This window comes from Mustelus asterias, chromosome 22 (assembly GCF_964213995.1).
Source record: "Mustelus asterias chromosome 22, sMusAst1.hap1.1, whole genome shotgun sequence".
In the NCBI taxonomy this organism is placed as follows: domain Eukaryota; kingdom Metazoa; phylum Chordata; class Chondrichthyes; order Carcharhiniformes; family Triakidae; genus Mustelus; species Mustelus asterias.
The window spans coordinates 12,734,705-12,747,978 of record NC_135822.1 but is presented as its reverse complement, the minus strand read 5'-3'; positions in this window follow the sequence as shown (position 1 = coordinate 12,747,978).

Genomic DNA, 13,274 nt, shown 5'->3' with positions numbered 1-13,274 from the left:
AGAACTTGATACTGAACCATGGAAGACAAACTAACTGAAAACTTGGTCCAAAAGCTAGATTTAAGGATCATCTTAAAGGAGGAGAGAGAGGAAGAGAGGTTTAGGAAGGGAATTCCAAAATCTCAGTCCTTGCTGAAGGCTTGGCCTCCAATGGTTAATGGAAATACATCACACATATATTTCGCGCACAGGGAGTTATGATTTCCTTATGGGACCTTATTGTATCTTTTTACAGCTAATACACAGATCCAAGCTGGATTTTCCAGATGGAGTGAAAATTGCTTCCTGGGAACCAACTATGAACTCGAAAAGGTTAACCAATTTTATTTTATAACCGTACAGTTTTTTGTTATGCTTCGCTTTGCACTTGCTACAGTTTCATCATGAGGAATGCTGTAATATTTCAACTAATGTTCATGACTCATGCCTTTGTGTCTCCGATCACCACCCCTTCCCCCTTTACTGGATTTAATTGATTTTGACACTTAATTACATTAAACTCTCCCGTATTTACTAAAAGCTCATTTGCACGCAGAGTAGTACAGCTGAGGGAGAAGAGACTTCACTACCTCAGTCATATGTTACTGTGAAGCTTTCATAACAATCGGGAGCTGCTTTAAATTAGGCCAAGTCATGCTCATTTTTGGCACATTCAGCAAATGTAATATAAAATTAGTCAGGACTTTGTTTTTTTTTTCTGATGCTTCTTAATTGATGACTTGTTGGTCTGAGGTTCCAGTTCCAAAGATTTCACCATTGAGGGCACAGGCTGATATACTTGCTTATTTATTTAAGCTTCTTTTTTTCTGACAATATAATTTAGTTGTAAAATTTATGACAGTATATTACATGACTGTTCAAAGTTGGCATTACATAGGGGCAAACCAAATTAGCTTCTTCCAATACTGGATGTTACTACATTTACAATTATGGTAATATTTACCACACTCATTAGATGTCGATTATACAGTGCAAGGGGTTTTCAAGGTTTCCAGCCGCTGGGTCTAGTTTGGCTGAAGGGGCTTAAGATTGGCCTTTCCCAATTGCACCTCTGCAGCAGCTGCCCCAAGCTTTAGTGCATCACTCAGCATGTAGTTCTGGACCTTGTAATGCGCCAGTCTGCAATACTGGATCATGGACAACTCTTTGCGTTGTAAGACCAACAAGTTTCGAGCAGACCAAATAGCATCTTTCACCAAGTTGATGGTCCTCCAGCCACAGTTGATGTTTGTAGATTGTGCATTTGAGCAAAGATATATACGGGAAAGATTATGATGTACAAATTCTGCAGATGGTTCAAAGATGGTTGAATTCTATTTTTTTGATTTGCAATCAGGAGAGAGCGCGAACAGAATCCCAACAACCACAAATTTGCAGTGGAGTATCCTACTTTGGGGACATCACAAGCATCATCATACACAAAGTGCAATGGGCTAGCTTCATCCTTGGAGAACCTCTATTTTTACAACAAACTACTTTATTCAAAAATTTGTAAAAGCAAGTTCGAAAACATTTCAAATCGAATATTACAAAACGTCCATAAAATCCAGCTTCTTAACTATATAGTATATTGCATTCTGAAGTACTTCAATACAATTTCAGTACCCTTGATATTTACAAAATACATTCCATGTCAGGCATACAGCCTGAGGGGTTCTACACTATTTTTTAAAGGTGTTTCATCCATTTCGAGATGGGTGTCATGCCTAGGTCAGGTATAGTATGAGTTTAGAATATTTGCAATGTAGAATTATCTGTGGCACATTATACTGAACCTGCTTGTTGCTAGGATGCAGTTCACTAGACCTGAAGCAAAGGAGACTGGCTTTCAACTCCATCATCCATAGTCAAATCCAGTCCAAACTGATGACGCTTCCATGGATTAGATATGATAAATCTCAATCCTATTCCTAGTAGGTATGGGTGCATGGCATAAAGCATGCTTCTAAGTTGCAACTAAAGGGCACTAAATTGGCATGCTGATTTAGATAGGCAATAGCTTGGTGGTTATAGGAAATTGCAACAATCACTTTGATGCAGCTTAGACGGGTTGTCAAGGTTGCGGGTGAGGTAAGTTGTCAAACTGAGTGGATGGAAGCATTACTCTGCAACTGGCTGTGATATATCAAGCAGTACAGTGGTTAATGCTAATTTTTGGTGTTCAACATAGGGGAAGTGTTGCATTTTTGGCATTATCACCCCCTAACTTAACACACAAAAATAATGCACCCAATTCTTCTTGTGTATTAAATGCTCTAAAATGCTTTCTGTGAAATTTAATACATAATAATATGCAACAGTCCAGTTTAATGGTGTTTGACCTTTAAACCCTTGAAATTCATCTGAGACCTTTGTCAGCATAATAGCCTCACTGAAATGATCCCTATGGTTCGATTAACTTTGATGTTTGGTCACAAAGGTTCATTGATAGTCTATTGCAGTTCATTGGACATCCACAATGTTCACTAACAAACATCACTACATGTTTCATGGTTTGTTTATCCATAAACATTTGATGGATGGTGATAAAACAAGAATCTCGAGAAATAAATCTGCAGAATATACAGTGTACGGTAGAATGTTTCCACAATGCCCCTGGAGGTCACTGAAGGTCTTGTTTCGATAAGAATAGACTGATTGGCTACAGTACAATTGAACACTGCTCTTTGAAGTACACTGAGGGAATTGACCAAATTGATCCTCAGCGGTCAGTCAGAAGTTAAATATTTGCAAGTTGAGAGCATGAAGGCAGGTCTGTTAAAACATTTTTTGCTGTAAGGGTAATAGAATTGTGGAAGCCCATCAAATGAGACAGTGAAAATGGGTAAAGAGACAATATATCTGGAGAAGGAAAGAGTTATGAATAAGTGGACTGTGGGAATGAATGAGCTGGAGGGCTCAACACCACCACCCTGGAAGTTCCCCTCCAATCACTCACCATCCTGACTTGGAAAAATATTGCTGTTCCTTCACTGTTGCTGGGTCACAATCCTGAACTCCTTTCCTAACAGCACTGTGGGTGTACCTACATCTCAGGGACTGCAGTGGTTCAAGAAAGCAGATCACCACCACCGTCTCAAGGACAACTGGGAATGGGCAATAAATGCTGGCCTAGCCAGTGATGTTCACATCCCATAAATTATTTTTTTTTAAATTAACATATGCAAGGAAGGCACCTGTTTCAGGCAGCTACCTAGGACACCAAACAACAATTTTAACTCTTTAATGAAAGGAACTGAGTGAGTTCGAATCAGGCCCTAAGTCTTTTGGATTTAACAGCGACCTGGATACACACAAAGATTGAGCCAAGATATCCCATTCTTAAATTTGTCAGTGATGTACACATATATGTCCAAAAATGCAAAATTTCTAACCCTTGCTCTGCATTTTGCTCATGTTGTTATGGTGCCCAGGTGAGAGCAAGGAGCCATCCCACCAGAATACAAAGATGCTTCTATTAACCAGCTGTACAAGTGGGAAGCAGCTTTCCAAACTTGTGATAATCATAATCTCGAGCACCAGCAAAAACTTCTCCAAGATCCTTCTAAAGTACCAAGTGCATCAACGTGACCAGGATCTGCTACTAGGGAGTCAATGCAGTTTCAGAATAGGTTGAGGGGGAAGAGGCTGATATGAGCGGCGGCTGGGGGGGGGGGGTGGGGGAGGGGGGGGGCATTCTCCCAGCCCGCTGCGCTGCTTGAGTAATGCAGTGGGCTGGGAGATATCAGCGGGAGCCGTTTCTCGGGCTTCCTGCTGGGCCGCTGCAGGTCTCCGGGACCAGGTTTTTCAATGTCATTAGCTTTGTGCCAATTTCTGGCGCAGAGCTGATTACAATATGGAAATCATGATTTCTATCTGATTAGCGGGCCCGGGACTGAAGCCCCCAGGCCTGCTAGCGTCTCCCACTACCCCCCCACCCCGCTGAGAGTGGTTCCCTCCGGGATTTACTCCTGCTCCCCACTAACAGCGAACAGGCTGCCCGACCCCGCTGGAGGGAAGAGAGGCCATTGAGAGGTCAGGGGTAAGGGGGGGTACACCTTGGCAGTGCCAGCCTGGCATCCTAGCACTGCCCAAGGGACAAACTGGCACTGTCCACTGGACATCTTGGCACTGTCCACCAGGCATTGGATAATGCCAAGGGGGTGGGGCCAGAGGCGGCCCACTGGGGGCCAGGCGTATGGGGGAGCAATTACTTAGGGTGGGGGGACCTGCTGCCATTCTGCATTGGGATTGCTGGCCGAGGGTGATCAGGACTGGATATCCAGGTTGAGGGGGGTGGGCGGGGTCAGGGATGGTCATGGGGGGGGGGGGGGGGGGGGGGGGAAATCGGGGAGATCGGGGCTGGCCAGGGGTGGGGGACATAGCAGCTGGCCCGGGGATGCCCAGGAGGCCAGCAATCAGGGGCTGGGGGTGTCAGAAGGCCAGCGATTGGGCTGACCAGCAGTCTGGAGGCCGGCAATGTGGGGCTATTGCGCATGCGCTAATCTGTGCTCTGATAGATCAGCGCATGTGCAATGGCACACTCAGTGCTATGCTGCCGGCCTCTCAGGTGGGAATAGGCCCTGCCCCCAGATTTCCAGAGTGAATCATGTGAGGGCACTCTGTGATGCACGGAGTGTCGAAGATTCATTCTGAAAATCATGCTAAAATAAAAAGCGGATTTACTCCCATTTTCCTGCACGTTGGGAACTTAGATTTTTTTGAGAGAATCCCAGTCATGATGTTTGTAGTTAGACTGCTCCAGGAGAAATGCCAAGAACAGAACATGGACCTGTACACCACATTTGTTGCTCTGATGAAGGCTTTTGACACAGTCAGTGTAGAAATACTCACCTCAGTGGGTCTAAGTTCTAGAGTAGGCTTGGAGTCACAATCTGGTGAACACTGACATGAGTCCATAGCCAGCAAAGGAAGTGACAGCGAGGTGTCAGAGAACTGCTGGAGACCAGGCCTCTGTTGAGCCGCATGCAGATGACGATCCTCTGGACACGGCCTAAAAGACGTGTTGCAAATGCAGAGACAGGCAGGAGAATATCAGGCAGAGTTGCCAGAGGCCATGCATAGACTTGACTTAAGGTTGGAGGAGTCGCCCATGTTCTGTCTGCTCATCGCTCTGGCATATGAGGTTTTGGCTGCCTCCATGGAAAGGGTGGCAGCCGCCTTGGAGACCCAGGTCCAGCAGAATGTACAGTGGCTATTGGATATGTGCTTGGACCAGCAGTTCATCACACTTGGCATTGGTGCATTACAGAAGTGACTAGGCTAGTGGGGATGGGGCACCTTGACCTTATTCCAGGTGCCATTTCTCCTCAAGTGGTCAGAGAGGTGCAATCAGGAGCCCACAGAGAGGGGGAGCAGTAGCAACCAGGGATACAGGGGGCTCTATTCCAGAACACTACAAGGGTGCTCTGTCATTCCACCTCCACTCTGCCCATGACCCCATGACTTCCAGGAGGTCAGGCTGAGGAGGGTGCACCTGTACCTAAGCTGGAGACTCTTAAGGCATTGGGCCACCAGAGGACACCCACCAAAGTCCTTACAGTCAACAGGACATAGCAATCAGAAAGCTGCTTCTACCTCAGCTGCAGATGTCAGGCCTGCACCTACATGGAGCAGTGACAACCAAAATTTAAGAAGTATTGAAGGCATACAGATGAATACTCATTGGATATTGTTTTGACACTTACAAATATATGTTCACTTGTACTGTTTCAAAGTCTCCTTGATTGTATCTTGCTCCTAGTTGCTCCAATAGTTGCAGGCATTAAGTTTCTGGAATGTTAGCCTGCATCAGAATATGAACTCCCATAGATTCAGTTCTCTCACATTATTTACACAGTGATTACTCAATAATCCTGCGTGTGTATGATTAAGAATAGGCCATCAGTTATGTGTGTGCTGCCTGGCCACTCATCATGTAAGCCATTATTTCTTGCTCACCATATTCTCATAGAAATCATAGAAACCCTTCCATGCAGAAGGAGGCCATTCGGCCCATCGAGTCTGCACCGACCACAATCCCACCCAGGCCCTACCCCCACATATTTTACCCGCTAATGTACGCATCTCAGGACTCTAAGGGGCAATTTTTAACCTGGCCAATCAACCTAACCCGCACATCTTTGGACTGTGGGAGGAAACTGGAGCACCTGGAGGAAACCCACGCAGACACGAGGAGAATGTGCAAACTCCACACAGACAGTGACTCGAGCCGGGAATCGAACCCGGGACCCTGGAGCTGTGAAGCAGCAGTGCTAACCACTGTGCTACCGTGCCGCCCCACATTTCATATTCTGATCTGTGAAAATGTGTTCACTGCGGTCATTGCATCTCCTGCTGCTGTGGCCCTAATGTCAGATGTGGATGGATGCCACAAGTATTCGAGAGGAGTTAAATCTGCTATGTGAGTGACAAGTAACACTGTAGCTGCAGTTTCAGGACTGAGAGAATCAAGTTCTACACTATCTTCTTAACAGTAGGAAACCAGAGGCTGCCCTACATGTCTGGAGGAAGGTGTGGTGGGCACATTCAATCATGAATAATCTTCCTTGGTGATCTGTCATTTTGAGCTAATATGCAGGTGAAAGCAACAAGTAATCAGACAACAGGCACATTAGCCTTGACTGTTAGATGGATTTGAGTGCAGGATTTAAGAGGTGTGTATGCAGTTGCCTGAAGCCTTTGTCAGACCTCATATATAGGGATTTGTGCGGCTTGCTTGTCTCCTTATCAGGGATGGCAGTAAACCTCGCATAAAGGGCTTGTAACCAAAGTGTATTGGACATTGTTGAAGGACCAGGATTTTAATGCATGAAGAGAGAGAGAGAGAGAGTAGAATTGATCTGTGTGCCGGCCCATGCCGAGCACTGTGAGGATATCCATGTGAAGCATCGGCAGTTCTAACATGCCTCTGCAGGGTTCATGCAGGAAAAAGATTTATCTTGGCTGGGGTGTGTACAACGACAGATCAAAGTCTCGCAGTAATACTAAGGCTACCTAGAACTGAGACTTGTAGTGGTCTCTGAGATTGGAGAGTCTGGCGTGGTTGTACTTCATCAAGGTTCTGCCTGAAAGAGATCTCTGCCAGGTCAGCTCCCCGCTGGGAGCAGGTGTCAGGATGAGTGCATCCCTGGCCAGTTTAGATTTGATATTGCTCCCAAGTTTCCATGCACACAGACTTTGTGAGTGCATGGGTAAAATCACAATTGTACTGACAGGTGCCTAATAGAGTGCTATGCAATTTTAATGCATGCATTTAGTGCCAGGGTTCTGCATAGTTTGGCATGTGCAAAGGATCAAACCAATAGCTGGGCAGACAGTAACTAGTGCAGTTTAATTCAGCTATCTTAAATCAAGCTACATTGGAGAAAAATAATGTATGTAGCCAAAAAGGTGCTTGGGCCTTCCAGCCAGCAGAAGACAGAAAATCAAAAAGCTCAACAAATGTGTCAGCAGCTTACTCTGCCTGGAATCTTGCAGCTGTCAGATTAGCATAGCTTTCTCTGCTGCATTGTACCCCTGCTATGTCCTCCACATTTGGCTTTACGACATCCTGGCCCTCATCAGCTACATGCCCTTCCTCCTCTTCAGAGGAATAATCTTCTCCACCATGTCTCCCTCAGGCAAGACATCCTCCCTTTGTAGGGCCAGGTTGTGCAGGGCACAGCAAACAATGATGATCCAGGACACTGCCTATGGTGAGTATTGGAGAGCACCACCTGAGCGGTCTATACATCTGAACACAATCATTAGGAAGTCTATTGACAGCTATATCATGGACCTGGTGGGGGCGGCATAGTAGCGCAGTGGTTAGCACTGCTGTTTCACAGCACCAGGGTCCTGGGTTCGATTTCCGGCTTGTGTCACTGTGTGGAGTTTGCATGTTCTCCCCATGTCTGCGTGGGTTTCCTCCGGGTGCTCAGTTTCCTCCGACATTCTGAAAGACGTGTTGGTTAGGTACATTGACCCGAACAGGCGCCGGACTGGGGGAATTTCACAGTAACTTCATTGCAGTGTTAATGTAAGCCTTACTTGTGACTAATAAATAAACTTTACTTTACTTTTTGGTGGAGACTTGTGCATCAGTGTAACTCTCCTCAGTAGCACTCTGCAACTGCAAACTGGAGTCATTAGCCAGGTTTTCTGTGGGTATCCGTTGTCAAGAGAATCCAGCCCTGCAATAACTGAGGTTCAGAATGTATGCATCGCGAATACTCTCTGCGAACCAAGAACTAACATGCAAAATTTTCCCCCTGTGATCACCTATCAGCTACAAGTTCAAAGAATCGAGTTCTGTAGAAAAATGTGGCTGGCTGTTGTCGGGGAGCTCTCAAAGCCACATGTGTGCAGTTCCTTGTGCTCTGCATTTGTGGGAAACCTGAGATTTCTGCAAATCCCAATGCTCTTGCAGCCTGGCATTCAATTGTTGTACACTCCTGAGGGCACCTGTGACCTCCCAAGTACACCCGTGTCTCACTGACTGGGAAATGTTGCACAGGATCCACTGACAGAGAAGTTCACAGTGGCAGTGACCGTCAGCGCCACAAACATGGATTGTTTCTGAATCCTTGCGATTGCACTTCATCAGGGAGAAGCTGTCAGATGTAATCAACCACCCGGGACATCCAAAGATGCCTCTGACATAGCCTTTTCATCATTTATAGATAAGAGCACTACTTGCAATAAATCCTATTTGGGCCAATAGTCACCATTGCAGTGGATCTTGCTCACCAACATCTTGTCCTTCTTGTGGCCCCAATGCTTCTTGGTGTTCAGGCCATTACTCCTCCTGGCCCTATGGCAACCTGAGACAGACCCTCCTTCTCCTCATCTGGATGAGAGCCAGTACGAAAACAGAATTGCCTGGAGCCTGTATCAATGACACCTCAGTGGATCTGTGAAGGCATCAAGTAATATATTCAGTGAGTAGATGCTTCTCCATCTCACAGCCAGTAAGCCAGTGCTAAGCCCTTTGCCTGGCCTTCATCTAGACACCCCAACAGTTCCAGGTGAATGACATTGTGGAGGACCAGAAATGGGCATTTTTCACATATGTACATGAATGCGCATGGAGACATTTCTGTTTGATGAGAGTCATGTGCAAGAAGTCTCCTTCTGATACTTACCTGAACTATCCTTGAGACTTCATAGAGAGATCATTGCCTTGGAATCATTGAAGAACCAACCCCATGAGTCCTTGTCAGGCATGATCATTTAACTAGGCAGGTAGAAGTTTTGAGTTATGAGTTGGCTAGCGTCCACCAGCTGGGCCTTTTGGAGGCATTCACCTCCCCTAACCTCCCCTGGACCCTAATACCACCCACCTCCATATGTCTTCATTCCCCTTAGAGCCATCACCTGTTAACATCCCCGTGCCCACCACAACCCTGGCCCCTCCTATATAACCGCCTCTATGACCCTTGCCCATGAAACATTCATCTACCAAACTAACACCCTGGACCTGCCACCCTATCACACCCCACAAACCACCTCATGGCTTACTGGCCCCTCTTCTGACCAGTACCCTAAGTTCAATATCCAGTACCCCAATGTCGACAGCACTGACGCCGCCCTCTGATACACTCCCCTCACCTTCTCCGACACCTTCTCCACCCTCTTTCCCTGCGCACTCTTTCTTCTCCCTTCTCCGGACATTTTCCGACCTTCCATCCTTCACCTGCCTTCCCTGCCCAGCCTTTGCTCCATCCTTTCCTGCTTAGCCTGCCTCCCCTGTCCAGCTTTTACTCCACCTTACTCCTCATCCACCCTTTGTCTGTCTCCCATGATCAGCTTTACCTTACTCCCCCTTCCACCCTTCATCTGCCTCCTGTTTCCAACCCGGGTGCAGCTTTTGCTAGGCACCTGATATGAGTGAAGTTATAAACAGTCCTCAAAAAGATAAAAGCGGTGTCGACTGACTGCAAAGTCGTGGAAGAAATGAACCTCGACTGGTGTGCACCACTGATATATTGTTGTAAAACTGAAGGTTCTAATTTCTGGCGAATGGGGATTTTAATTCCAGTGAGGTGGCCGTTCAGTGAGCATATATGACATGCTGATGCATTGAAAAGGGCTTCCCAACATTGTTAGTCGGGAATCTCGACCTGCCTTTAAAGTCCAAAGAACAACATTTCTTCAGTTCATCCTAATGTAAGGAAACTAGTTTTTGGCCCCATGCCAAATTAAATTCCCATACCCATCATGATTCCCACTGCAGGCAGGACCAGAAGAGTCCACCCATAGAATGCTTACAGTACAGAAGGAGGCCATTCAGCCTGTTGTGTCTGTGCTGGCTCTATGCAAGTGCAACTCATCGAATCCAAACTTTCCTGCCTTATCCTCAAAGCCCTGCAAATATTTTCTCTTCAGATCATTATCCAATTACCTTTTGAAAGTCATGGTGATCAAATGCTGATTATGCCGATGACGTGCACATTCAGCGTGGATAAGATTATTGTTCCGTGGTGCGTTTAACAGGACTGACTTTTGAGATGATGTCGTGATAGCTCAATATCACCACCTCTGGTCCAATTAAAATAGACCCTGACACTTCAAAGAAGAGCCAGGTACCTAATCTTCTGGTCAACTCTCCTCCCTTAACACACCAGAAATCACATCAACTGCCCTTTTATCTTAATGCTGTTTGTCTAACTTAGTATTTGTCTATGCAATAGCAATCACTCCACTTCGAAGTAATTAATTCTGTGAAGCATGTGGGGCAGTTTTGATGTGATAAGATTCTTTGTAAATTGAATTCATTTATCATCTTTAAAAGTATGTTTTATGTTGGGTGAGGCTGGTCAGGATATGCAGATGTGATAGATATCATGATTGCAGTTATGAAGACTCTTAAAAATAGATGGTCAAATAATGGCAATGTACTTAATTAACTGCAAAGGATGGAAAGAATCTCTGTCTGTCAGACATGGCAGCAGTGAGCAGGTCTATCCCACGTTCAAGCACTCTAGTGGGAAAGTGCAGATTGAGGATGAAGCATCCCTTTGATAATGAAATCACTGGCAATTCAGTATTTTTCTTGTAAACATGTAATCTAATGGTGAACACATAAGACTTGTGTTGATTGTGTAGCAACATATCAAATTTGTTATTCCAAAGGATCAAGGAGGAACTGCTGAAGGTGTGTTTCAGAAGCTCTGATCGCTCTGTGGAAGCACTCCACTAAGCGCCTATAAGGGTTTCCTGCATCGGTTGTGACCCGTACCCCGCATAACATGGCAATGTGGTGAGGAGAGCAGCTGCAGAATGGTGGCGAGGTTAAGTGCCGCTCATCATCAAATGAGGATGAAGTGGATGGCAAATGCTGAGGCTCCTCTGAGGTCTCAGCAGGTTGACATCCATGACAGAGATGCCCTACTCCATCCAGAGTTTCCTAAAAAAGCACCTCATCTGCAGTGGCCAGTTTGACACAAACCTGACTTGATTCACCTGTCGGTTTATGCCTGATTTTTCTCAAAGCAATTGTCGAATCACAGCATTTCCTAACTCAATGCCTTCCTCCATTCCACTGTCACACTTCTTATCAGTCATGCATATAACGTGTAGTCTAGGACACTCATGACTAGGCCTTTCATGCAAGCCTACAAGAAAGACTGTTGAAAGCAAGCAAATATCATTCAAATAAAACATTAGAACAGTTAATAACCAATGAAAAAGACACTTAACCTAGAAGAAATTACTGTAATTTTTGAAAACTTTGGCATTGCTTTTGCGTGGTGCTTCCTGTGTTTGAGGCTAACATGGAACAGCCTGTTCCATTCCGGGCTGTGCCAAATGAGATGTCCATGGTTTCAGTACTCTGAGTTGCTGTGTCTGAGAGGGTTCAGCTGCAGAATCTTACATATGCAAATTTGCAACAACTTACTCTGTCATGGGGTCAAGAGTCAGCACTTGTGTCTCAAGCAGAGAGTCAAGAGGGAAGGCCATGGCTTGAGGGATGCCTTGTGGAAAGCCTCATTGCCAGCAGGACTGCTTGCCTCAGCTCTTTCAGGGCACAATTGCATTTGGATGCTGTGCAAGAGTGGAAGAACAGCCACCAACACTTCAGCACAACTGCCTGTCATCAATCCAATGGCATGCTTAAGGCTGATAGTTGCAGCCAAATTGTGAAGGTCATCACACTATTCTTGCATCCAATCATTGGTCTGGGGCATATGAACTTTCTTGAGAGTACTGCAGTGGTTGACTGAAATATGGTGAGACTCATGGCATGAATGGACTCCTTCCTCTGCCCAAGGATGCATACAACCTCAGGGAACTCTGCCAGATCTTCACATATTTCCCTTTGCTAGTCCATGACTCCTGAGGCTACCTGAGCATGGCTGGTGTTATCCTCGATCCTCCAATGGGGACATTCAACAACTCCCATTGCTTCCAACACCTACTCACATGTGCTGTGCTCCTCATGTTGTGACGTATGTTCCACACACAGTACATGTACAACTTAGGTGTCTATATCTGCGATGGTGAACTTGAGTAGTGTGACTGTATACTCTACAACTGGATGCTGCAGTCTGCCATTATCACCATTCCTTTACTGTCACTGGGTCCTCCCTAACTGCACTGTGGGTGTACCTACATCACAAGGTGTGCAGCAGTTCAAGAACACAGCATACCACCACCTTCTCAAGGCAATTAAGGTTGGGCAATAAATGCTGGCCTACCAGCGACACCAATTAATACAAAATATAAAATATTCTCACATTGTCTGTTGCCACCTGAGCCATTCACCTGCTTGTCTGCCGCTGCCTTTTGCTGTTCCTCTGACATTAGTCCTGTGGTATTAAAAAAAGATATGTTCATGAATGTAACATCATTAATGAAGTGGCTGTAGGGATACTAGATGCACTGGTTGCAATTTTCCAAAATTGCTTTGATTCTGGAACAGTCCCATCATTTGTCCTCTATCCTGAGCATTATGCCCTCTCTTTTTTGGTAAGGTGGTTGTGAGTATTTTCATGATCTTGGTGAGTGAGATGCTATCACAACTAATAACATTTCAAATACATCCACTATTATGCTGCCATCCTAAATTTCCATGGGTGGCCATGCTGCCAATGCCTCCTTCATCTACTGCATAGCCCAGGGCCCACAGTCACTTCAATGACTTTCAATGGCTGGACATTTGCAAAGCATTGCCCAGCAGTGCTTAAATAAACCTTGTTTATGTCACAGTCTTGATGCCACTCATTTCTCAAGACCTCTTAAGGTAATTGAAATGCTTGGGCCACTGTATCCATATCCTTCTGATGATACCT